This window comes from Petromyzon marinus, chromosome 35 (assembly GCF_048934315.1).
Source record: "Petromyzon marinus isolate PM22_M1 ecotype Great Lakes invasive population chromosome 35, UKy_Petmar_22M1.pri1.0, whole genome shotgun sequence".
NCBI lineage: Eukaryota > Metazoa > Chordata > Hyperoartia > Petromyzontiformes > Petromyzontidae > Petromyzon > Petromyzon marinus.
The window spans coordinates 9,807,530-9,835,528 of record NC_133701.1 but is presented as its reverse complement, the minus strand read 5'-3'; the positions used below and the strand labels follow the sequence as shown (position 1 = coordinate 9,835,528).

General features: G+C 49.6%; 1 pseudogene; it reads left to right on the top strand.

The window, feature by feature from the left end:
* The first annotated feature begins 27,443 nt into the window (after positions 1–27,443).
* On the top strand, positions 27,444–27,520 carry LOC116948990 (U6 spliceosomal RNA; annotated as a pseudogene).
* The last annotated feature ends 479 nt before the right edge of the window (positions 27,521–27,999 follow it).

Here is a 27,999-nt window from a genome sequence, read left to right as displayed (position 1 = left end):
GCTGTATATATTTTTTAACGACACAATTGCGCGGACACACACACGGACGCGCGCGCACGTTCAGAAAGAAATAATAATAGTTGATCGCAAAAGGCAGAAGCAACAAGTAGCGCCTTAAAAATGCCAGCGAGAGGCGAGCTTCTCACGTCTGTGGGTAACTGCACGCAGACCACGTTCTGGGTGTTTTTTAAACTCGCCCCCACCCCCCGCTCGCCCACCCACCTCTCCTCCAAAAGAAAAACCACACAAACAATCCAATAAAATCTGCGGAAATTAGCGAACTGTCACGCAAATGTTTAGGATACTTCCGTGTCGTAAGATTCGTTTGTTTGAAGTTGTCTTAGACCCGTTATTGCTGCTGGCATTCTCTAAAATACGGCGTGAGCTTTGAGCCGTGGCTTGCCAATAACCCCTCTGTTTGAAGGCAAAGTCAACGTGCCAGTAACGTTTGTTTTAATGCTTTCCATCTGCGCGCGTGTGTGTGTGTGTGGGTTGGTTACGTTCTTGTATTATTGCACTTGTAAGATAAAGTTAGACTCCAATTGAGGGACAGGTTACTTGTTAGCTCCATAAAAGGAAAGTTAAACGGCAGAGTGTTACAAATCGAAATGGGGCTTTCTTTGCGACAGAGTGTTTGTGAATGTGTCTTCCCGGCGAGTGTTCAAAGCCGGAGGAGGTTGTTTTGTCGACAGTGGGTTGTTTAAGATGATGCATCATCATCAGCAGCAGTAGCAGCAAACAGCAACGCATCAGCAGCGGTTGCATCAATGATTTAGCGGCAGCATTAGCATCAACAGCAGTATCATAATCATCATCAACAGCTGCAGTATCATCAACTTTTCGTGACGGTCGGCAGGGATAGTATCGTTAGCAACAGCAATTTCATCATCGTCATCAGGAGCAGCAGTTTCATCGATGTCATCAGCAGCGGTATAATCAACTTAATAACCAGAAGCGGCATCATAGCAGTAAGCTACGGCAGTTGTATCGTCAATAGTATCATCGTCACCATCATCAGCAATTGAATCACCATCAGTAAACTGAACACCACGCGGGTAAGCTACACAGCTTCAGTGGACTGGGAATACACAGCGCTTGTTTTGCTATTGTTCTAGGGATTCACTGGATGCCAACATAGGAATGTGGAATTTCCACGATGGGCTCAGCGCCGCCAACAGATACAAGGGCAAACAGGCGAGATGGGGAGAGGGGGATACTTGTGGACTTCCGGAGGAAAGTTTGGAGCAAGTTGTAGTCCGTGTCGCTAGGTGGCACTCTAAGCACGAATGCAGCAGCAGGTTGCAATCTTTTTTTTTGGGGTCATTTCACCAGGTCAAGCCCACCAAGCTGTATAGCTTTTTTTCAGATGCAACATGGCCACAAATTATATCTCAACGAAGTGGCAAGTCACGTGGACATGCATAGCAGCCGAACACTTTAAACACGTGATGTTGATTCCAAATGTGGAGGGATTCAACTGCAGGACCCGGATGACCACGGGTAGAGAGAGGGAGAGAGAGAGACCCAAACTCCAAATGTACAAGAGGCGTCAGGGTCGGAATGGAACCCACGAACCTCCTTGTGTACCGGGCGAGGTAGTAAACGTCTCGCCGCCCCGTGGCTCCCCATCTGTGCCAGCCACACACGCGTTGTCTGTGTCTATGTCTAAGAGAAGACAGAGCGGGAGGTCAATGCCCACTGACATCTTGCAGCTCACCAGCATTTGGTGGAGGCAAACCTGACCGCTGATGAGACGCGGAATGTCGAAACCGGTTCAGGATGTTAGCTTGTGCTAAACCAATGCTGCTGTGCAAAAGAAAACCACTCCCAGACACTCCCAGAAGGCCGTCTTGGCCGACGGGATGTGTCATTATTGATTTATTTTGAAGGTGGAGAGACAAATGCGAAGGAGACGTTGTCCGCTCATGTATTTTGCTCCTCATCTTCTCCGCGACGACCCTAAATGGTGATTTTATGTTTTTCCTGGAGCTTCTTCGGGCACGGAATACCGAAGCTCCCGGCAACGTGGAGCGAAACGTCGGACAATGAACGACACGCGGTACAACGCGAAAACATCTCGGAGACTCCGGAGGGAGACGCATCTCCGTTGCCGGCCCCCAGCCAGTTCATGAAATTCCACATTCACGTGTCGGTGCCAGTACATCCAATTGGCAAGAAGACGTCGTCTAAGCGTTACAACAAATGTAATCGATCCATAACGATTGCTCATGCCGAACAGTTGTGTCGTCATTAAACTAATCGCAAATAATTGTATCGGTCCGTTTCAAGAATAAATTATAGCGGAATCCGATGTGTAACTATCATGAATTGTGTACAGCGTTAGCGTGAATGTGACTTGAGTTCAAGTTGCACAGACAACACATGTTAACCCGTGGCACACACCACCGTGAGGGCAATCAAGACGGAGAGAGCGAGAGAGTCGGGCACGGCTCAAGATGAGCAGCGGGAAGACGGAAGGAGGAGGGCCGGTGGGGAGAAGCAATGGCCCGGGGATGATGAGGGTGGTTTTCTCGTGAAGGAGCATGAACCACCGTCACGTGAACCGCGGTCGTCCTCACAGCAGCGGCTTGTGGCTGACCATCGAACAAACAACGGCGGTCACCGCACCGCGCTCTTTCAAGATGCTCTTCTGCCGCATGTGTGGAACGCACTTTCTCCAAATATTATTAAGCATATTGGGGGCTATGCATTTTTAAGTAATCTAGATTGAGAACACATTACTTTAGAACTGCTTTTTTGGTGTTTAATTTGCCGTCTTTCTCCCGCACCTCAGATTAGCACGGTTGGCTACGTACGGTGCGAAAGAAGTTCAACATACAAACATAAGAGGGGGGGGGGGGGGAGGGGGGAAGATACGGAGACGACAGAAGGAAGGAGCGAGCAGAAGCGAGCCGCGCAGAGCAGCGTCTGTTTTCACAGGGGGCGGCGCGGGGGGGTGGTGTCAGAGTTGCTGCGGCCACACGGAAGTCAGGTGGCTTACAGCAGGCTTGAGCTGATTGAGATGGAGAGATAGAGGTCTACGGACGAGAGTGGAGGGATGCAGAGGTGGGGGTGGCCACGCAGAAGCTGATACGAAACAAAGCGCTTGGGTTCGTTTTGTCCGGATCGTTATCGCTGTCGGCCATGGTCAATCTACTGTTGGATGAAGATCTCCATACGCTGCTGCCATCCCACACGCTCCTTGCGATGCAGTGGCACACAATAGTGGGTGGCTGGGTGGGGGGTGGGGGGGAGACAGCCACAAAGTTTACAACGGGGATGTAGCAGAAGGAAGGAAGCAATGGCAAGCCCTTGAACGTAAATACCAATAATACCATGAGCACCAATGCACATGTGTACAGCCAATATAAAACCACACGCAGTCCACACTGAACATGCTGGTGTGTGCATTGCATTGTTGGCTGCCCTGAGCCGTTGGTGGAATGCCACATTGCTATGCCGGGGGACGAGAAAAGGGGGGCAAGTCCCGACGCAAAAAAATGCAACTTGACTTCCCACAAAATTTACCTTGGAGGGATGATGACGATGATGATCGACATTACGCAGAATTATTCTTCCGGAAATAGATCAATTCATAATAAAGGTTTTTGGGTGAGATCGCGTTATTTATAAATGTGTCGTAACCCTCCACCACCCGACACGGCCAATAAGCAAAAAAAGTGTCACATTGACAAAAGACAAATAATTCACTACTTTAGCCCACCGGTGTGTTGAAGAGTGAATCCACAACATTTACAGTTTAAGTACGACGTTTCGCTGGTATTTACATCCAGCATCATCGGGCAATTCGCGAAACGTCGTACTCAAACTGTAAATGTTGTGGATTCACTCTTCAACACACCGGTGGGCTAAAGTAGTGAATTATTTGTCTTTTGTCAACGTGACACTTTTTTTGCTGATTGGCCGTGTCGGGTGGTGGAGGGTTACGACACATTTATAAATAACGCGATCTAACCCAAAAACCTTTATTATGAATAATATTGGTCGCGAAAGCCTACGTGTTAAAGAGATCAATGGGGCGCGCACAGCTACGCTGCAAAATTATCTCCATGCTCTTGCAAGATGTCTCCGAGCAAGTCCGCAAGCCCCTCTCGCCATCGCCACCTGGGAAGAAGCTGCCCAGGACCCTTCCTTCACCGGCAGCGGGCGACTTCGCGGCAGGCTGCCGATACTCGAAACAACTCCGGCTCACCAACGAGAAGCAAAACGAGCGAAGAGGAAGGAACACCAGGACACCAATATACGAATACCCCGCCATTCGTCACGAAGGGACGGTGACGTCACCGCAGCGCCTGTGCCAGGCCAGGTGCACTTTGAGGCCACGTGAAGCGTCGAAGGCTCGCTGACAGGAGGAGGAGGTCTCGGGACAGACCCAGCAGGTGCCATGGGTTGGCTGACTGAGATGCCTGGTAGATGCACCACCACCAGCAGCTGTACTCCCCGCAACTGTTGCCAACTTGCTGCGTTTTATCCGCCCGGCGCTTCCCTCGTTGTTTTGAGCGTCGCTCCTCCGCCCTTCCGTTGTTGAGGGAGATGTTTCCCCCAAAAAGGATCCTCGATTGGAGCGATCCCTTGTTCGAGTATCTGTTTGTGCGGAGCAGGTCTTTGAACTGAAAAGGCACGAGTTGCATACTCAGCACGTGATGGGGGTGGAGGGAGGGGGGGTCCAATTAAGACAGAATCCGACACCACCACGTGTGCCATATAATTGAAAGGAACAGATTTCACACTCGCGCACACGCACATGCACACACACACGTACGCTGCGCATACAATACCCAGATAATTTGACGGCAACATCAAAGCAGCCCTCATCAGTAAGATAATATTGCACGGAAAAGCCGTAATGGACGCATTGCAAGACTACAGGTAGAGTTCACCTCCACGGGTTATGTAGGGTGGCTCAGGCAGGGTCTCGTGCGAAACGAGTGATTTATCCCTCCTAAAATATATCAACATTGTGTGTGTGTGTGTACGATATGAGAACACGTCGACAGGGAACCGTGCCTCTGTCTCTCTCGTTCAACGTTTTAGGGACAGGCCTCTGTGTCTCACTCGGTCTCTCTCTCTTTGTATCTCTCTTTGTATCTGTCTCTGTGTCTCTCTGTACCAGCGTGGACGGCACCCTCATGTTCACCTTCTGAAGCGCTCGCTCGTCACCGTGGCGTGCGCGATGACCACCACAACCACCACAACCACGTGACTTTTCTTTCGTGTTGTGCGCGGTGCTTTTTAGCGCCACAGCGCGTGGCTTTGTAGCGTTTATTTTCATTTGTGTTGCTGGTGGCTTTGTGTATTTCATATCGAGATCGCCTCCAGTGCTTTTGCTGCTGGCGGCAATAAAAGTTGTTTAAAAGTCTGTGTCTCTCTATGTGTCTCTCTCGCATCTCTCTCGCTCTCTCTCTCTCTGTCCCTTTGTCTCTCTGTGTGTCTCACTGTCTGTCTCTCTGTGTTCTCTCTCTCTGTCTGTCGCTCTCTGTCTCTGTGTGTCTCTCTCTCGCTGTCTCTCTCTCTATTTGTCTCCCAACGAGGATGACGTGACGCTCCTGCACGCGTTACTCATCGTCAGCAGTCGACGCCGCATGTACATGCACGGTCCATTGCTGGATGAGGGCCTCTTGATTCACGCCAGGCGGGTCGCGAGAGATGATTGGCCATACTTCACCACGCCGGCCGTTCATTGCGGAGTGGTTAATTAATGGGAGCATACGCGTGCAAGCGTAACAGTGCAGAACAATGGATAGCGCGTGACCGCACGACGCATTTGCCCTGCAACCCCCTATAGCAACTTGTCTGTGCACGGTGGTTACCACCCAGTACATATGCAACGTTGGGCTAAAGTCGCGCCAACGTTGGGTGATGACCAGACAATAACAATCCTGACAACATCGAGGCTCAAGCCCGCTTAGCTTCTGAGATATGACGAGCGCAGTTCTCATACAACCACAGTGCCATTATGATCCTGCATCTCCGATATAGCGCAGTTGGCTACGTACGGTACGAAAGAAGTTCAACGAACGTACCTCCTAAACTTCGTCTATTGTGTCGATACAGGTCCGTGACGTAGACTTTGATAAGAATAAGGCATTTAAGAAACACAAAACAAAGACAAACATCCCCCCCCCGTATAGTCTCCACAGACCTTGTTTGGGGCAAGTGCTGTAAACAAACGCACGCGCGCGCACACAATGAGCGTAACGAATGCGCGCGGTGATTAGCCTCAGCGCGAAGAAGAATCAATTAGGGGTTTGGACGAGAATCCACGCGCCGCTCCACGATTCCCAATTCTCACGAATCGTACAGATCGAGTGCAATCCGGGTAATGTTGTCGTAGGCTCAACCGTTGCAGCAGCTGAACAAAACAAAGACATTGACTCGAGGCGAATCACCATGGACAATGCTTCGAGGATGTCGGGAGAGACATCTCGAGATGCATCGGAGGCACCGTGGCTGAAAATTCCATCGAAGCACTGCCCGATAGTCCGATGCGGACTTACAAAGACACATTGTCACGTGACGGTTGCACCTGGATGTCTGATTTTCCACTCAACTGCCGGATATGTTGACGTTCACGAAATGCATCTTTTAAAGCTCCCCCCCCCCGTCCAAGTCCCACCAGTAAACATGGAACGTTGGCTCAACGTTGAGCCAACGTTTCCAGCCACATCCGAACGTTGAGTCGGCATTGGCCCAGCAGCGTTGCGTGTTTTGCTGTGGATCAGCTGGACTAAAGTTAGTCGTGGGTGGGGTTGGGTTGGGTTGGGGAGAACTGGTTCTGAATGTTTTGTTGGTGCAATGATTGGTAACCAGGCCTGACTCCATCAACTCTCTGCACCTGAAAATCAAATTTGAATCACGTTCGACTGAAACCCGCATTGGACCCTTCAATCTTATATCAATTTCTAAAACAAATATACCACTTTTGTCAATGACATTGCCTCTTTCGGGCAATGGCCTGTCTTGTCTTCAGATCGCATCAATAAGAGTCATCGTCTCAAACGTCGACTATTTATGTATATTTGTTTTACCTTTTTTAACGGCCACACGTGTTAGTGACGAATGTATTCAGCCCATTGTTGCAGCGTTGCCCAATAAACCCAATCATGTTTTAAATTGCCGGCTCAATGTCTCTTTGACAGCCATAATCTATCGCCTGAGCAATGACCGGGGCCCCCGTCTATTAAACCAATGGATTTGTACTGCAATGCGTTGACAAGTTCCCAATTTGATCGTCTCAATGCCTGCAAACGCCAAGGGCAGCGGTGTGAGATGACGTCAGCAAAAACATGGCGCTCGCGTTGAATAAAATGGCGGAGGGGGCACGCGTTCGATGAGAAGAAGCACGTTTCCCGAGTGAAGACCCACGGAGATAAGAAGGTACTTTTGAAGGGCAACACAGCTCAGCTTCAAACGTTCAGGGCTCTCGGGAGTCCGGGGAAGCGAGTCACCTGTCACAGGTAAGGGGAATGGCACCAAACTCGTGAGTTTTGGAGTTTGGGAACGGCGCCAAACTCACGAGGGCCGTGGTCTTCATTGCAAGGCCCCGTGGGCCACTGGCGGCCCCTGGTGTGGGGCCGTCCATAAATGACGTCACGCGATTTTGGACGATTCTTTTACACGTCACAAAGCTCCTCCCCCCCCCCAAAAAATAAAACATGCTTCAAATCGCTTTAAACTATTGTCATTGTAGTGCGTATTTAATGTGGCGCTGCACTCTGATGTTGTAGGAGAAAACATTTATTTAAAAGTCAATTTAATTAAGTAGAACGTGTTGTCTATATTTATTTAAAGTTGCGCATTTTGATGTGACGTCACATTTCTCAAACCCCTCCCCTCGTCACAATCGTCACAAATGTCTGACCCCGCCCCCCCCTCTAAATGCGTGACGTCATTTATGGACGGCCCCTGTGGCCTTTAGTGCGGCCTCTTGACGATACGCAACAAGTGAAAACCCCCGCATCACCGTCACCGTGCCGCTGTCAACATCCCAGTGGTGTCAACTGAGCGGTGGCCCTCCTGTCTAGACTTGAAGCTTTCGTGACTGCAAGGATCCATACTCTTTGGTTCTATTCGGTAAAGTCACGAATAGAACCCAAGAGGGTGGCACTCCTCACACTGAGGATTACTTATTGGAGAAAGTGGCGCCCCTCTGAAAAATTATTGAGGAACACTTAGCTCGGGTGTTGTGTTCTCTCTGTTTGTGTGTGTGTTCTATGTCTGTGTGTCGTGCTCTATGTGTGCGGTGTTCTCTGTGCGTGTTCTCTGTGTGTGTGTTGTGTTCTATGTGTGTGTGTGTTGTGTTCTCTCTGTATGTGTGTGTTGTGTTCTCTGTGTGTGGTGTTCTCTCTGTGTGTTCTATGTGTGTGTTGTGTTCACTGTGTGTGTGTTCTGTGTGTGTGTTGTGTTCTCTGTGTGTTGTGTTCTCTGTGTGTGGTGTTCTCTGTGTGTGTGTTCTCTGTGTGTGTGTTGTGTTCTATGTGTGTGTGTCGTGCTCTCTCTGTATGTGTGTGTTGTGTTCTCTGTGTGTGGTGTTCTTTGTGTGTGTTCTATGTATGTGTGTGTGTTGTGTTCTGTGTGTTGTGGTCTCTGTTTGTGTTCTGTGTGTGTGTTGTTTTCTGTGTGTGTGTGTTGTGTTCTCTCTGTATGTGTGTGTTGTGTTCTCTGTGTGTGGTGTTCTCTGTGTGTTGTGTTCTCTGTGTTCTCTGTGTGTTGTGTTCTCTGTGTGTTGTGTTCTCTGTGTGTGTGTTGTGTTCTCTGTGTGTTGTGTTCTCTGTGTGTGTGTGTGTTGTGTTCTCTGTGTGTGTGTTCTCTGTGTGTTGTGTTCTCTGTGTGTATGTGTGTTGTGTTCTCTGTGTGTGTGTTCTCTGTGTGTTGTGTTCTCTGTGTGTGTGTGTTCTATGTTTGTGTTGTGTTCTCTGTGTGTGGTGTTCTCTGTGTGTTGTGTTCTCTGTGTGTTGTGTTCTCTGTGTGTTGTGTTCTCTGTGTGTGTGTGTTGTGTTCTCTGTGTGTGTTCTCTGTGTGTGTGTTCTCTGTGTGTGGTGTTCTCTCTGTGTGTTCTATGTGTGTGTGTTGTGTTCTGTGTGTTGTGTTCTCTGTTTGTGTTCTCTGTGTGTGTGTTGTTTTCCGTGTGTGTGTTGTGTTCTCTGTGTGTGTGTGAGAGATTATTTTGGCTCTTCACTGCCGTTGCACGGTGGTGCTCGTCACCTCCGATGAGCGTGGTTGGCTACGTGCGGTGCGAAAGAAGTTCAACGTACATGCATGGTGGACGAAGAGACGCGTCATTGTTGATGGTGGTGATGGTGTTGTCGTGGTTTTGAGACGTTGGGAGTTTTCTCTTGCGGACTTTAACACGACCCCCCAACTGGTTTTATTTCGAGGGCGATTGAGGCCGTGGGTAACGATCTGAGTTTAAGGCAACTGTTGGCGAGGACTGGCTGCGTGCGAGTGGTAGTTGTGCGGCTTTATACGATTTATTCCTTGTGACGTGCGGTGTGTTGTGCGTCTGTGTGCGCGGCTTTTCACTGCTGTTTATATGTGTTGCGGTGTGTGTGTTTGTTTGGTGTGTGTATGTTGAACTTCTTTCGCACCGTACGTGGGCAAACCGTGCTAATCGGAGATGCGGTTGACGGACAACAAACTAAACAAACAAAAAACGTTTTAAACAAATGAGTTTTAAATCTAGATGTAAAAATGCACAGCTGCAATATGTAGAGGTTAGCGCGCTGCGCTACGAACCTGGCCATCCGAGTTCGATTCCCGCTCATGGCCAACACCGGTGACGATCATCTAAACCGGCCCTGGGCCTCCCCTAGGTCGAGTCAGCTTCAAATGAGTACCTGGTACGGTGTGTAAACATCGCTACGAGGGAGACGAAGGCGGTCGGGCGTGGTGCTGGCCACCCACCCACCCGTTTGCCGTGCCGGCCTTCATAGGTGCTACTCAAATGCGTGTGACTTGTGCAGCCCGTCTTCCTGTAATGTGCTATGAAGAAGGATCGTTGCTCGAAACGTCTCATATCCCCCCCTCTCTGTAAAGGCCACAGTGTTGCTATTCACGAATGTGTGGGTGGGCTTGTTGTTATTGTTGCTCGTTGTCAAGGCAGCAGCAGCATCACCAGATCGTGTGGCACCAGCCTCCTTCACTGCAAGGCCCGCGGGCCACTGGGCAGCCCCTGGTGGCCAATTTATAGTGGCCCCCGGACAATAGAAGAAAGAGTGACAACACCGCCCACATCACCATCATCGTCGACGTCGTGCTGCTGTCAGACCCACAATGGCTCCAAAAGTGTGTCGACACTCACACACTGATGATGTCTTATCGGCGACAGTGTCCCCCCCCCCCAACCCCTCCGACCCCCGCCCTCTGAAAATTGGTGAAGAACGCCGGGTTATATCCAGCAGTGAGTGGAGTCCTCATTGGAGGCTGCTCCGTCCTATGGACGGGGTGACGTGACATTAACACTACACCGGGCCCTTGCCAAAGCACGCTCCACAAAGTCACGTTCGAGGAACGACGGTGTCGATTTGGTGTTGAAACGGTGGAAGAGGAAATGTCGAATTGTTGAACTTCTTTCGCACCGTACGTAGCCGAGCGTGCTCATCCCCGAGGGAAAGCTGCGGCATATAAAATCAACTTTTTTTTAATTTTATTTTACCAGGTAAGGCCCACATAGCTATGTAGCTCTTTTTCGGAAGCGACCTGGCCGCAAATGATGTGGCTTATCACGTGGAAATGTGTAGCAGCCAAACATAACTCATATTGATTGTAAATGTGGAGGGAAAAACCGAGAAGATACGGAGAAAGATCCACGCGACTACGGGGACTGAGACACCGCAAACTACGAATATACAGCAGCAGCAGCAGGCGTCAGGGTTGGGATCGAACCCACGACTTCCTGCACGCCAGGCGAGGGAGATAACATCTCCTAGCCACCGTGTTGTTGAGTGATTTGTATTTTTGTGTTATTATTATTATGAAGCCGACTGGGTCATTTATTTGTTGTTTGTGAAATGATGTACAGTTTGGTTCGTTTGTTGCATATTAGACGACGTCATCATCATCATCGTCTCCGTATCTCATTGAATAATTTCCATTACAAGTAACGTCGCGTAGGCGATGATGAGCGTTATCGGTTGTAAAGATTAGAACGTCTCGTGGCAGGTTTATGTTGAGTGAACTGCAGCTGGTTACACTCTCGAGTGATATTTTATTCGTACTGGATTTACATGGAAACACAACAACAACGGAAATGCGAAATACAATTGCATTGTTGTGGACAAATTATACTTGCGATCATTGTCACGTTGTAAAATACGACGTGAGTTCGCATGGCCAATTATGCCATCCGCCAAACCTCGATAGCTTTAACCTCCGGAAGGTAAAGGTCACCCGTATTGCCTTCAGATACTGTTGGGGCAAGTGCTGTTGGTGAACACGGTACACGTGGGGGTGGGTGGCCAGCACCACGCCCGGCCGCCTTTGTCACCCCAGTACTGATGTTTACACACCGCACCAGGTACTCATTTCAGGCTGAGTCGACCTAGGGTTGGCACGGGACCGCTTCAAATATTCGGCCACTGTTATTGATCGCGAGCAGGAATTGAACTCAGGTGAACAGGTTTCGTATCGCAGTCTGCACGACCACCGGTCCACCCCCTCCTCATGCTTTAACCTCCAAAAAGACAAAGATCCCCCGTACGGCCTGAACAGACTGTTGGGGCAAGTGCTGTTAGCGAGCACCTCTCAAGGCCGGTATGGCACACAAGGGGGTGGGGGGGGGGGGTTACCTAGGAGCACACACGCACCAGGTACTCATTTGAGGCCGAGTCGACCTAGGGCAGGCCCATAATCGGTTCGGATAATCGTCGCTGGTGTCAGCGACGCGCCGCCGTTCCCCATCTATCGTTGACCTCCGTCACCCATCACTGCCACTGGCACCACCACCAAACCCATCATCATCACCACCACCACCACCATCGCCGCCGCCACCATCACCACCATCGTCCCTTCTGTCCCCACTTACCATTGCCCTGCCCTTCGGTGTCCGCCCGCTGACTCAATCTCCCCGGCTTTGCTCAGGCATAGGCGGCGCGGCCCCATCACTCCGTCTGTCGGTCCCCACCCACCCCGTCGCGGGCCTCGTCCTCGGCAATTACACGTAAATTGCCGGGCGAATTAAACGGATCGACCCCTGCCTTCCTTCGACATATTTACCGGGGATTGGATCGCCGAGACAAATATTTACCCGGGGCCTGCGCCGTCGTCCGCACGCCCGTGCCTGTTCCACGCGCGCGCGTGTGTGTTGTGTGTGTGGTGTGTGTGTGTTGTGTGTGTGGTGTGTGTTGTGTGTGTGGTGTGTGTGTGTGTTGTGTGTGTGTTGTGTGTGGTGTGTGTGTGTTGTGTGTGGTCTGTGTGTGGTATGAGTGGTGTGTGTGTGTGTGGTCTGTGTGTGTTGTGTGTGTTGTGTTGTATGCGTGCTAAGTGCGTTGTGTGGTGTGTGTGTCGTGTGTGTGGGTGGTGTGTGTGTGGTGTGTGTGTTGTGTGGTGTGTGTGTCGTGTGTTGTGTGTATTGGGAGTGTGGTGTGTGGTGTGCGAGTCATGTGTGGTGTGTGTTGTGTGGTGTGAGTGGTGTGAGTGGTGTGTGTGCGGTGTGTGTTGTGTGGTGTGAGTGGTGTGCGTTAGGTGTGTACTGTGCGTGTTGTGTGTGTGGTGTGTGTGTGTATGGTGTGTGTGTATGGTGTGTGTGTGGGGTGTGTAGTGGTTGTGTTTTGTGTGTTGTGTGTGTTTTGTATGGTGTGTGTGTATTGGGTGTGTGTTGTGTGGTGTGTGTAGTGGGTGTGTTTTGTGTGTTGTGTGTGTTTTGTGTGGTGTGTGTGTTGTGTGTGGTGTGTGTGTTTTGTGTGTTGTGTGTGTTTTGTATGGTGTGTGTGTGTGTGTGTATTGGGTGTGTGTTGTGTGTGGTGTGTGTAGTGGGTGTGTTTTGTGTGTTGTGTGTGTTTTGTGTGGTGTGTGTGGTTTGTGGTGTGTGTTGTGTGTGTTTTGTATGGTTTGTTTTGTGTGGTGTGTGTAGTTTGTTGTGTGTGTTGTGTGTGTGTTGTGTGTGTGGTGTGTGTTGTGGGTGTGTTTTGTGTGTTGTGGGTGTTTTGTGTGGTGTGTGTGGTTTGTTGTGTGGTGTGTATGTTGTGTGTGTGGTGTGTGTAGTGGGTGTGTTTTGTGTGTATTGGGTGTGTGTGGTGTGTGTTGTGTGTGGTGTGTTGTGTGGTGTGTGTTGTGTGGTGTGTGTTGTGTGGTGTGTGTTGTGTGTGTTGTGTGTGTTGTGTGTTGTGTGGTGTGTGTGTTTTGTGTCTGTGTTGTGTGTTGTGTGTGTTGTGTGTGTGTTGTGTGTGTGTGGTGTGTGTGTTGTGTGTGTTGTGTGTGTGTTGTGTGTGTTGTGTGTGGTGTATGTGTTTTGTGTGTGTGTGGTTTGTGTGGTGTATGTGTTTTGTGTGTGTGTTTTGTGTGTTGTGTGTGTGTGGTGTGTGTGTTGTGTGTCTTGTGTATGTTGTGTGTGTTTGTGTGTTGTGTGTGCTGTGTGTGGTGTGTGTAGTGTGTGTGTGTTGTGTGTGTTGTGTGTGTTGTGTGTGTTGTGTGTGGTGTGTGGTGTGTGGTGTGTGTGGTGTGTGTTGTGTGTGTGTGGTGTGTGTTGTGTTGTGTGTGTGTGTGTTGTGTGTGTTGTGTGTGTGTGGTGTGTGTGTGGTGTGTGTAGTGTGTGTTGTGTGTGTGTGTTTTTGTGTGTGTGTGTTGTGTGTGTATTGTGTGTTGTGTGTGTGTTGTGTGTGTTTTGTGTGTGTGTATTGTGTATGTCGCGCCCTCATCCCGCTCATGTTTCTCCCTGATTTGAACGCTTTTATGCGACGATTAAAATTCGGCTCAGGCTGTTGGAGACGCAGTGGAACCAGCGGAATCACACGAATAATAATAATATAGTTATACATATAATATAGTTACAAATATCAGCAAGAGTTAAATATTACACAAACCAAGGATACATCAGTTTAACACGTCCGCTTTCGCGACCAATATTATCCATAATAAACGGAGTTTCTGGGGAGTCAAATCGCATACATGTAAATGTGTGGGCTGAAGTAGTAACTAACCGGCACGTTTTCTTCACATGACAGCCCTTACTAATTGGCTGTGTCGGGTGGTGGTGGTGGCTTAACGACACTTTTATATTTACGCGATCCAACCCAAAAAAGATATTTATTATGGACAATAATAAATTCCACTTGCAAGTTCACAGCAGCAGGACCACGCTTTCCCACCTGATGATGGACGCTTGTGTTGCGCCCGAAACGTCGTGATTTATTTGTATTTTATACCTACGTGGCTTTACCGAAAGAACCAAAGAGTATGGATTCCTGCAGTCTCGAAAGCTTCAAATCAAGATTAAGTTCACATTTGTTAACGGCACTGCTTCAAAAGAGACGTTTCGAGCAACTGCTCTTCTTCACGGCCGCGATAGGTGGCCTGCAATTGAGTGGATTGAGCCGTCGCCCGATATATTCGCGGATCCGGTCATTCGGATCGTGACCTTGATCCGTGAGAATTTGGAATCGTGGAGCGGCGGGTGGATTGTCGTCCAAACCCCTAATTGGTTTTCTTCGCGCTGAGGCTAATCACGGTGCGCATTAATTACACTCATTGTGTGTGTGCGCGTGTGTGTGCGCGTGCGCGTGTGTGTGTGCGCGGGGATCGATAGCGTCGCGGCTAGCGCGCTGCGCTATGAACCCGGCCATCCGAGTTCGATTCCTGTTTACGGCCCACACTGCTGACGATTATCTGAACCGGTCGTGGGCCTCCCCTAGGTCGACTCAGCCTCAAATGAGTACCTGATCCGGTGTGTAAACATCGCCACTGGGGAGACAAAGGCGGCCGGGCGTGGCGCTGGCCACTCCACCCGCTCGTGTGCCGTGCCGGCCTTCACAGGTGCTGCTCGCTAACAGCACTTGCCCCAACAGTCTTGTTACAGGCTATGCGAGGGAGGGTGGCGATCTTTGTGTTTACAGCACTTGCCACAAAAAGGTCTGTCGAGACGACACGGGGTGGTGGTGTTTGTTTACACCCGAGTTACGCCCGCACACCGCAGCATGTTTGCCCACTTAACAGTCGATTTCTCGCTTGATTGCCTCATTGATTGGCTCAGCTAATTATTATTTGACGCGGCCGCTTATGCATGCGCGAGACGCGAGCGCCTTTTAAACGCGCGCGCACACGCACAAGCATTCACACCACTGACACACTCGCGCAGAGATGCAATGACAAAGTTACCTGCCCGCCCCCCACCCCTCCTTCCTTCCCCTAAATAGCCTTGAACAAGCTGTCGGGGCAAGAGCGAGCACCTCCCCCCCCCCACCTCTCCCCCATACCGCACCAGGTGATCATAACTCAGGCGGAGTCGACCTCCGTTCAGAGGCCCGGGACCGGGTCGGATGTGAGCCGTGAGCGGTCAATCGAAACTCCGTGTCGCCGGGCTCATAGCGCCGCAGTGCACGAAACCGCTTCGCCACCGCTCCCCTGACGCAGAGACGCATGGACACATACGCGTGCGTATGTGTGTGTATGTGTGTGGTTGAATTTCTTTGGCAACCGTACGTATCCAACCGTGCTATAGTTTGATTCCCGGTCGGTACAGTACTTGTATATACAGCAGCAGCAGCATGTCGCTAACGAAGGTAAGATCGGGGGTGGCGTCTTCGTTGTTGCAATTTTTCACCCCACAGTTGCCATATTCCAAATTGGCTCATAATAAGCACAACCTAATAAGATGAAATATCGCTCAAGAAATCGACCTAAACACAGAGTGAACAAAAACACATTCAAAATCGCTGACATTTACAAAGCAACGAATCGATTGAAGCCAAACTCCGGGTCGTTATAACATTTCTGACCCGGCCTCTTATTGGAGCGACCGAGCAAAAGAGCTTGGTAGCTCATCGGATTTCTCCAGGATCAATAAAGATTCCGAAAAACGCGCTGCACTTCGATGACAGAAATTCCTACAAACGCCAATTACTGATTGACGGGGGGGGGGGGGGGGAAATAAAAAATAAACCCTCTGCAGAGGAGTTGGCGGAGAAGATAGCAGGAGCTTGACATTCTAACCCTGCCACGGACAAAGTCCACCAGCACGGGCAGAGCCCCGTCATCGAGCTTACACGCGCCTCGGCTAACAACAACAAGCGGTCGGGCAAGCGTTTAAAGAAGAAGATGAAGAAGAAGACAAGCCATATATAGTTTTATAGTTTGTTTTTGTCTTTGATCCAAAATAGTTCGAGAGCCGCATCACACGCACAACAACAACCGCCATTCGCCACTAAGTGGCGGTGACGTCACCACGGCGCCTGTGCCAGGCTAGGTGCACGTTGAGACCACGTGAAGTGTCGAACGCCCGCTGGGCAGGAGGTCACGGGGCAGACCCAGATGTCACGGGTCGACTGACTGAGACGACTGCTGGCCGATGCACCATCTGTGCCTCCTACTGTGCCAACTTGCTGTGTTTTAGCCGCCCGGCGCTCCACACAACTCACTTGTACACAGACACAGCAGCAGGTATACAGCAAGATGACAAACAACTTTCTGACTTAAATAAATAAAATAGGTGATGGAATGAACCGCGTCTATTATTTTTTTTGCCACCCTGAGTTATTCTTTAACGATATAGTTTGACTGTTGTACATTTTGTTAACACCAGGACATTCCATTGAGACCCATTCCCTACCATATTTAATACTGGTAGGAACCTCCTGGTTACACCACCAGCCCCCAGGGGATTATTGTGTCCGTCCGTCGTGCATCCAAAAATGGGAGGGGTGGGGCTGGGTGGAGAGGGGAGGGTGGGGAGGGGCTGGGTGGGGAGGAGAGGGTGGGGCTGGGTGGGGAGGGTGGGGCTGGGTGGGGGGTGGGAGGGGTGGGGCTGGGTGGAAAGGGGCTGGTCACCCCGTGGTGCCCTTATAAAACTCAACGTTTAACCTACTCACGCCGGCTTGTGCCCGCCCTCACAGTCGGGCATATTTGCGGAATACACCACGTGGTGCCGCCGTTGACCCTGGCCATTGACCGAGCAACCCAACGTTCATACCAGCTCCCTCCGCAGGAATATGTTAAATAATCGTTACGTTAAATTACGTTTAAGATAAAAAAAAAAAACAAATTAAACGGCTGCCCACAAGGGGGAAGCCAAAGAGCCACATGCGCCTCCGCAGCCGCAGGTTTGCCGACCCCTGGGCTAACAACAGCACGTGGCACAGGGACTGTGACGTGCAGAGGTTGCTGTCACGTGCTCGCCACGTGCTCTCGTTAGATTGCGTTGGAGGCTTCTCATTTTACAAGGGTCGCCCAGAAAGCCATGCATCCCCACTTTGTATTTGTTTGCTTGGCCAAACATGTATTGCAGAAAATGTAAACCCTACCCATATATTCATGAGCAGATGTATTGCTTACATGCTCAATACTTTCCCACGATAATCCCCTTCCACCTCCAATGGCTTTACTCGATCGAGAATCTAGAGCAGTGTATTCCTTTCCAGTGGAGCATTACTTTCTGGGTGACCCTCGTGTGTATATATGTAGTGTTCTTCACGAAGGCACACACTTGACTTGGAGGCAACACGTTCATTTCACAGCCAACAGGGTTAACTACATAACCGGGTCAGACAGTCACATTCTGACTGACCCACGATGCCGAGCGGAGACCGAAGACCGGAGAGACGTAGCACCGAGGGTTGATTCCAGAGAACAGCCTCGGTCAGGGCTCAGGACTTGGCCAGGCTCTGCCCTTGGCCACGCCCCCTTCCAGATCCTACCCAAAGGCTCCGGCCCCGACATCACGTGTCCCTTTTGGGCCCCCCTTGCCACCTCGTCCGGTCACGTGCCCTCTCGGGGTCACCTAGACTGTCATGACCTCAATCGACCTCGCTGTCACCAAGACTAAGCCCCCTAGGGCCCGCTTCCATGGCATGCCCACTCTGGTGCCCGAGAGAGGCCCAAGACCCACAGCTCCACTGTTGTGACAGTCGCTGGCGCTAACCGCCATAGTGGCCCCATTTATGTCACTACATATATTAGCACGGTTGGCTATGTACGGTGCGAAATAAGTTCAACATGCATACATCTTTTGTGTAATGTTTATAATTGTGTTTATTTTAGCAGGTAAGGCCCACTGAGCTATATAGCTTTTTTTGTCAGAAGCGGCCTGGCCACAAATGATAGCTCATCAAAGTGGCTTATCACGTTGAAATGTATAGCAGCAGTCAAATACTCTAAACGCGTAATGTTGATTTTAAATGTGAAGGGAAAAACCGGAGGACCTGGAGAACAATCCACATGACCACGGAGAGAGAGACACACGCAGTGTAATCACTACATATTTAATCGGACAAAATTGTTATTCATATCACCATACTGATAATCTGAAAAAAAATTATGCTTGACCACGTAACACTATCATTTGTTTGGCTGTGTCGGGTGGTGGAGGATTTCATGACGACGAGGACAACAATAACAACAACAACATTGGACAGATGATCACATTTCCCAATCCGCAAGAGTATTCCTGATTTATTTACTGTTTGTCCACGAAAGCCTCAAAATGAGTCTCGGGGTTCATTTTCAGGAGGAGAATTCTCCCACGCTGTTTGTTAATTTTCACCCTCGTGGGGTGGTGGGTGAGGGGTGGACGGTGGGGGCGATGTTGCTCCTACTATGATCGGTACCGGATTAAGCTAGTGCGAGGCCTGCAGCATCTTAAATATAAATGTCATTTTTTTGTCTGTCTGTGTGTTCACGCGCTTGCGAAGGATTTGGTTCTCAAACGGTGAGGTTTACGTAAAAAAATGTGCCAGGTACCACGCCATAAGACCCGCGGTTGGCAAGCGCTATTCCTTTTTCACGTCTGTCACCTTTAAATTAGTTGAATTAGCGATTTAGCGCGATAAAACTTTATTTATCTAGTTTCGCCATTTGGCGCAGGACAAAGCACGCATTTGCGCGTGCGCGAAACGCTGACAGGGATTGCCCCTAGCAACGCACAAACGATCGCAATAAATTTTCATTCGCGTTAAAAATGCTTAAAAAATACACACAACGCTGGAGTTCATTCTGCTCAGTGTTATGTCTTCTTCCCCCCCACCCACCTGAATGCGTGCAGTTACTGCTTTAAAATCCGTAGATATTAATATTATAGCGCTTAGCATTATTGTGGAGGGAGTAGCCCAGCCCCCAGCCTGGCAAGGTGCCACCTCTGCCGGCTGGGCAATCTAGGCGAGGCCGCGGGCTCTGCACGGGACTAGGCCTCACCCCTGCAATGCAAATTACTATTCTATTGCTTCTTTCACAAAGAAATCACGTAGATTGTTTACTATTATGAAACAAACAAGTTAGCAAATATTACAATAATAATGTTTGTGTGCAGACAACGAAATATTTGAATATTAGGTTGCTAAATATTTACTTATTTAGGTGTGTTTTTATGACGTTGCGCCAGTGTACTGGCAGTCTGTGCTGTGACCTGCTGCCTGCTGATTAATTAACGTCAGTGCACTGACACTCTTATTATCTACGCTGTTAATTTTGCTTTTGGGCATTATGAGAGTATCCCAGTCTATACTCAGTTGCCTGCTTCTTTACCTCACTCAGTATACTGCCACCCATTCATGTAGACTTTATCCTGCTTTTTCAGCCGCAGACCGTATTTCCAGCTTATTATGGCGACTGTAGCAATGCTTATGTCATTGAGTCGGCGTACTGGCAGTCTATAATTGAGACTGCAGCCTGCTTCTCAACTTACCTGTGCGTACTGCTGCTCTATAATGTTGACTTATTTCAGCTTATTTCTTCAATGCATTTCTATTGTTTCGATTGGTCACGTTACACTATTTACTGATACGTAGTGCTGCGATGCTGATTACTATGTTATACTGCTAAATACGTTGGACTTTCTTAGCTACAGCCGATTACATTTCGTCTATCGTTTAGTTACATTGGTGGGAACATCAACCATTTAAATTTTGGCATACCGCACCTTTTATTTCCACCAAAGCAGGGAGAACGCAGGGAGGTTCAATGCCCCAAATATTGTTGACGTTGCTGTTCTTACGGTGGGTGAGGAACATTGTGATAGAGACATTGTTCTTCCATACCAAGAAAACACCATCGCGCGATTTCCTGAGACAAACAGGGCATACGATCCCCTACGATAACACATTTTACTGTCGCAAGGCCAAGAAGGGTATCACGTCAAGATTCCTACCATTACAAAGCTGCAGGGCAAAGACATCCTCACAAAACTGTCTCCTCAAAAAGAACTTCTATTCCTTCGTGATCATGGACAGAGGAGGAAACCACATATTATGGTGCGCCAACCTCTTTTACCAGTGTGTTGTCGATGATTATGCCAACATTGAGAGTGTGTGTCAGTCGCTGTGTGTGTGTGTTAGTCGATGTGTGTGCATGGCTCCATGTGAGTGTGTAAGCCACTCTGTGTGTGGCTATGTGTGTCAGTCGATGTGTGTGTGAGTTAGTCCATATGTGTATGTGAGTTAGTCCATATGTGTATGTAAGTCTATATGTCTGGTGGCAGTCGATGTGTGTGTGTAAGTCGATGTGTGTGCGTGGGTCCATGTAGTGTGTGTAAGTCCATGTGTGTGTGTCCTAGTCGATATGTGTGTAAGTCCATACGTGTGCTTAGGTCGATGTATGTATGAGAGTCTACGTATGTGTGTATGTGAGTCGTTGTATGTGTGTACGTCGATTTGTGTGTGTAACTCATGTGTGTGTATCTAAAGTAAATGTAGCGGTTAGCGCGCTGCGCTATGAACCTGGCGACCCGGGTTCGATTCCCGCTCACAACCAACACCAGTGACGATTATCTGAACCGGTCCCGGACCTCCCCTAGGTCGACTCAGCCTCAAATGAGTACCTGGCGCGGTGTGTAAACATTGCCACTAGGGAGACAAAGGCGGTCGGGCGTGGTGCTGGCCACCCACCCCCTCGTGTACCGTTCTGGCCTTCATAGGTGCTCGCTAACAGCACTTGCCCCTAAAGTCTGTTAAGGCTATATGGGGGATGTTTGATATGCGTGTGTAAGTCGATGTGTTTGTGTGTGTGGTTCGATGTCTGTGTGTGTGTCTAAGTCGATGTGTGTCTGTCTTTTTCGCTCGGTCAACGCCAGGTACTTCCCGCTAGTATGTTATAAAAGGGGTTCTAAATAAAAAAAAAAACACATAAATATTAAAACACAATTTTTTTACTTGCATAGCAAAGTAATTATGTTTTTTTCATTTGTTATACAGCCAGATAATACGACAAATCGCTAAACTTAAACACCCAGTCGTTCATAAATGTTGAACGCGGTATAGTACTATAGTAATAGAGAAAGTGCAGAATCACTGAACCGGAATTGAAAGCATTTAGAGCCGGGCCCTTGAAAGTGTGGGGCCCGTAGCATATGCTACTATTGCTACAAGCATAATCCGGCATTGACTATGATGTGTAATCCCAATTGAGTAATTTGCTTGGAGTCCTTCAGCGTTGGGATGTTTTATGAATGTAACACACAGGTGTTTTTGATCTCTCATCTCGTGCGTCCGGCATCGCTTTTGAAACCAAGGCCTCCCTTGAAATGGACACTTGTAATCTCAATGGGCTCCTCTCTCCCTCCCTCTCTCTCTCTCTCATCTGATTTCCAGTAGAGTAATAATTGATTTTAAGAAAATAAACGACAAAAAGAACCGGCCGGAAAAATGTTGTCATGGAACGACTTCTAAATTAACTTCTCAGTTTGTCTTCTCGTCCACATGGGGTCCACGCCCTGTATACTATGCCTCGCAAATAGCGTGTGTGATATGGGAATCAAACAAAACATGTGGAGACAATGAATTACAAGGACCTGTTTGTTGTGATGTCATGTCAACATCTCGGTGGCTTGATGTTAACTACCTCGCCTGGCATACAGGAGGTCGTGGGTTCGATCCCGATTCCGGTCCCGACCCTGACGCCTGAATATTTGGAGTTTGTGGTGTCTCTCTCCCCGTGGTCGCGTAGATTTTGTTCTCAGGATCTTCCGGTTTTTCTCTCCATATTTAGAATCAACAAGCGTTTAGAGTGTTTAGCTGCTATGAATTCCAACATGTTAAGCCACTTCGTTGAGCTATCATTTGTGGCCAGGTCGCTTCTGAAAAATAGCTATATAGCTCAGTGGACCTTACATGGTAAAATAAAAAAAAATGTTTAGTTTAGTCTTGGGCTGTCTATCTGTGGTTGTCCACATAATGTGCTGCGAAGGATCATTGCCCGAAACGTCGCCTATTATATATTGTATTCATATGTATTTATGTATGCTGAACTTCTTTCGCACCGTACACAATCCAATCGGAGGTGCGTGGGAAGGACAACAAACTCAACAAAAAAAGCAGTTCTAAAGGATTGCATTTTCTATCCAGGCCACAATGTTATAAATTAACGTGTTGTTGAGTTTGGTTAGCTAAATTGGGAAATTACCAGCTGAAATAAAGTCTGAGACTGGGCAATCTGAATCAGCTCCCGTGACGGTGCTCCAAGCGTTTCTGGTAAACAAAAAAATATCCATCCTTAAATGAACCCCTACATGGCTGTGCGTTTCCTTCCGCTCGTCTCAAGATAATCCGTCTCAAGATTTGCCAAGGGTTTTCTTGATTTGTTCCTAGTATTTTTTTGAACGTCCCGTTTTTTCTTCGGACCTTAAACTTGAGGATTCCATCCTCATCACCCCCCCCCCAAAAAAAAAAATGATAACAACCCACTCGTTTGCAGCACGCATCACTGCAATAATTGTCCCTGCTTAATAACAGACTCGGAATATTTATTTATACTGGAGGAATTGGATGAAGTATCAAGCTCTTCTTTACAGATGTCCAGCCGGGGCAGGTCAAGACGTTAGAACAACAAACAAAATTAAAACACGATAGGAGTGCAACGTATAGGAAAGATAATTAAGTAACTTTACAAATTCATATAAACGATTTTATTTTACCAGGTAAGGCCCAGGGGCGGAGCCAGGATTTTCAGCCCGGGGTGACATTCAACAAATTTTAATTTCAAGAATGATTAGAGAGTCAGGCTGTTGAACTAGACGCCATCGGTTGGCGACACACTCTAACAATGCAGTTGCACGGAGTCCGCCAGACCGAGTGTCGTACACTTATACGCAGAATGTTTCAGATTTTCGATTTTTTTTTGTCGGGGGTGACAATTGTCTGCCCTGTCACCCCCTGGCTCCGCCCCTGGCAAGGCGCAATGAGCTATTAGCTCATTTTTCAGAAACGACCTGGCCACAAACGACAGCCCAACGAAGTGGCCCATCACGTGGAAGCTGGAGGGAAAAACCGAAGGACCCGGAGAAAAACATCCACGCGACCACTGGGAGAGGGACACGCAAACTCCAAATATACAGCAGCAGCAGCAGGCGTCAGGGTCGGGATCGAACCGACGATCTCCTGCATACCAGGCGAGGTAGTTAACATCTCCTAGCCACTGTGATGATGATGAGAGGGACACGCAAACTCCAAATATACAGCAGCAGCAGCAGGCGTCAGGGTCGGGATCGAACCCACGATCTCCTGCATACCAGACGAGGGAGATCACATCAAGCCACCGTGGGCGATGATTTAACTGTGGGGAAACGGGGGTGGTAATGCGAGCCTGGTTTGGTAAGTATGGGTTTACTCCACATTTCTATATAGCTTACGTTATTATATCTTACAATTTCTCTCCGTAATAATTTTTCTAGACTTTAACATAAAAACGTTCCAAAGAACACACAAACGTGGGATGCTGCCGTCCTGTGGACTTGCAATCCAGATGTCCGCTGGTTCTTAATCGATCTCCTGGCGCGGCAGATGCAACAATGCCACTGTCCACCCAGAATTGAAAACGGGGATAACACCACAGGCTTGTGGCGTGGCAGGTAGCGAGTGGTGGGGTAACGTGTGGGTACTCCCACCTCTTCTGAGACGCCTGGTCAGCGTGGAGGAGTAGGCCAAACACCCTCTAGAGGGGCTACCCCAGAGCTCCGCCTCCAATGGAGGCCCATTCCGCCAGCAGTGACCTAGGCGAGCAGTTGCAGGGCTGCGCCTTTAGTTTTTCCAAACAAATAATTCGGCGATGCTGTTGCTGCTGCGTTGGTAGTGATGCACAACCACAATTAGCAGCAACACATTGGCTACTCTAAATGTGTAACTGATCAAATGGCAAATAAAAAAAACTGGGAATCAGAAACATTTTTAAATTGTTATTCTCAACAACCCCCACCCCCCATAACGTTAACAAGTGCAGTCTCCAATTCTTATCATCCACTCTGTCTCTCTACTTGTCTCTCTTATTCATGCGCTATGAAGAAGGGCCAATTCCCGAAAAGTCGCCTATTGCGTATGTCTATATATCATTTGGGGCACACACACAGGATCATTGACGAACGTTTTGAAAGTTTAAATTTCGATTTAAAGCTTTCGTGACTGCAAAGATTAATCTTCTTTGGTTCTTTCGGTAAAGTCACGTAGAATGAGAATAAAATAATAAATTGATACAAAATAAAATAACACAATAATATTCTCACGACGTTTCGGCCACAACACGAGCGGCCTTCATCAGGTGAAGGGACGAGACTGTCTGGTAGGACAGCGCTGGAGTGAAAAAGCCACGTTCAGATCACGGCCTTTAAGCTGTGTGAGAGGAACAAAGCGCCTTGACAAAGGAATTAGCATATAATTTAGCATTGAAATGGCTGAATGATTAGCTTGTGACTGGTCACAGAAATAGCTATGTTAAAAGTTAAAGCATACACATCCGCAGAGGCACCCCTTGATAAAGCTATTTCAATGCTAAATTCTATGCTAATTCCTTTATCAAGGGGTGCCTCTGCGGATGTGTATGATTTAACTTTTAACATAGCTATTTCTGTGACCAGTCACAAGCTAATCATTCAGCCATTTCAATGCTAAATTATATGCTAATTCCATTGTCAATGCCCTTTGTTCCTCTCACACAGCTTAAAGGCCGTGATCTGAACGTGGCTCTTTCACTCCAGCGCTGTCCTACTAGACAGTCTCGTCCCTTCACCTGATGAAGGCCGCTTGTGTTGTGGCCGAAACGTCGTGAGAATATTATTGTGTTATTTTATTTTATCAATTTATTATTTTGAAAGTTTGTTTTGTGTGTGTACATAAATGCACTTTCAACTCACAAAATGCACCCTTACCAGCAGTATCACCACCACCAGCAAAGACAAAAATCCCCCGTGTAGCCTTCACGGAACGATGGGGGCAAGTGCGTTATGAATCCGGCGACCAGAGTTGGTTTCCCGCTCACGCCCACCAACACCAGCGACGATTATCTGAACCGGTCCTGGGCCTCCCCTAGAGCACCTGGTGCTGTGTGTAAACATCGTCACTTTGGAGACAAAGGCGGCCGGTCGCGGTTGCTGTCCACCCATACCCTCCCGGTGTGTCGCGTCGGCCTTATTAGATGCTCCTCTCCAACAGCACTTGCCCTCAACACGCCCAACAGGCTATTAAGACTCTACGGGGGAACTTTACCTTTGTCTTTTTGTCGGAGGGATGATGATGAAGAGGAGGGAGGAGGAGGAGGAGGAGGGAGCGGAGCTAATACGAAAAAGGGGAAATCAATCGGACGCTGTGTGAGCACGGTGCGCGCGCCGTGCGATTGCAATCACGGGTGCAGCAGGCTCGACGCAAACGGACTCTGAATGCGTCTACAGAGGCGCTTCGTGAAGGCATCGGAGCGCGGACACCTGCGGCCGCTATTTACTCGCGGAAGAGCGGGCGGCCTGGGGGGTGGGGGGTGGGGGGGAGAGATTGTTGACGCGTGGGGGGGAGGGAGATTGTTAACGCGAGGGGGGGGGAGAGATTGTTGACGCGTGGGGGGGGGGAGATTGTTAACGCGAGAGGCGGCGTTGGGGGGGAGAGATTGTTAACGCGTGGGGGTTGGGGAGAGATTGCTAACGCGAGGGGGGGGGAGAGATTGTTGACGCGGGGGGGGGGAGAGATTGTTCACGCGAGGGGGGGAGAGATTGTTGACGCGACGGGGGGGGTGAGAGATTGTTAACGCGGGGGGGGGGAGAGATTGTTCACGCGACGGGGGGGGGGAGAGATTGTTGACGCGTGGGGGGGCGTGGGGGGGGGAGATTGTTCACGCGGGGAGCGGCGTGGGGGGTGGGGGGGAGATTGTTGACGCGAGAGGGGGGGGATTGTTAATGCGAGGGAGGGTGAGATTGTTAACGCGAGGGGGGGGGAGATTGTTAATGCGAGGGGGGGAGATTGTTAATGCGAGGGGGGGTGAGATTGTTAACGCGAGGGGGGGGTGAGATTGTTAACGCGAGGGGGGGTGAGATTGTTGACGCGAGGGGGTTGAGATTGTTAACGCGAGGGGGGGTGAGATTGTTGACGCGAGGGGGGTGAGATTGTTAACGCGAGGGGGGGTGAGATTGTTAACGCGAGGGGGGGTGAGATTGTTGACGCGAGGGGGGGTGAGATTGTTAACGCGAGGGGGGGTGAGATTGTTGACGCGAGGGGGGGTGAGATTGTTAACGCGAGGGCTTCTCCACGTCAAGGTAGAGGAGCCGTCGCCGCTCGCTCGTTGAGGACAAGGGGTTGAGTGAGTCATGGGGTGGGCGAACTGATGGCGAGAGACAGGGAGGCGAGTGTGTTCGCGTGTCCAGAGCGTGGCGGTTTAGCGCGCTGCGCTTCGAACCAAGCCAGCCGAGTTCGATTCCCACTCACGACCGATCTTGGGCTTCCCCTAGGTCGACGCAGCCTCGAATGAGTACCTGGTGTGGTGTGTAAACATCGCCACTGGGGAGACAGAGACGGTCGGGCGTGGTGCTGGTCACCCACGTTCTCCGGCCTTCATAGGTGCTCGCTCACAGCAATTACCCTAACAGTCTGTTGAAGGCTATGTTGGGGATCGTTGTTTTTGTGTCCAGGGTGTGGTAAGCGTAGCGCGCTGTGCCGCGAACCCGGCCACACGAGTTCGATTCCCGCTCACGACCAAGAACAGTAGCGAATATTCGAACCTGGCCTGGGCCTCCCCTAGGTCGACTCAGCCTCAAAATGAGTACCTGGTCTGATGTGTGAACATCGCCATTGGGGAGACAAAGGCGGTCGTGCGTGGTGCTGGCCACCCACCCCCTCGTGTACCGTGCCGGCCTTCATAGGTGCTATTTGCTAAAAGCACTTGCTCCAACAGCCTGATTAGGCTATACGGGGGGTCTTTCGGTGGGAGTATATATCGTCCGCGGTATTATACGGACCATCGAGTAAACCACTGTGGTCTGAGATCCTTCAACGGAGGAGGAGCGGCAGAACTCCACCAACTATCTCTCTCTCTCCCCCCTGCTCCGGCAGTACATATGCTAAAATTCGAACGATACAGAGAAGATTAGCATGGCCCTTGCGCAAGGATGACACGCGGCCCTCTCGTCGTGGCCAGCAGCAGACCTCGACATTGGCAGCTCGCTCCCGAACCACAGCGACGGCGACATCACACGGAAGCGCACTCCGCTACGACGCCGGCCAAACCGCGCCAGTTCCATCCCCGCTCAACGGCCCACATCAGTGACGAATATCTGAACCGGTCCTGGGCCTCCCCGTGGTCGACTTGGCCTTAAATGAGCACCTGCTGCCGTGCGTAAAACTCGCCACCGCGGGAGACAAAGGCGGCCGGGCGTGGTGCTGGTCGCCTACCCCCGTGGTATGCCGTGCCGGAGTTGATAGATTCCGCTCGCTAGAACAGTACAACATTATAACAACGCAATGGCCCGATCCACAAACACGAAGAAGGAGACATCACGGCGGCGATACGCTCCACTGCTCCTGACGCGGTTATCTGGGCTTGAGCACCTGAATGTGAGATTGTAGCTGCTGCTCTGCCTTCGACATCAGCAGCCAT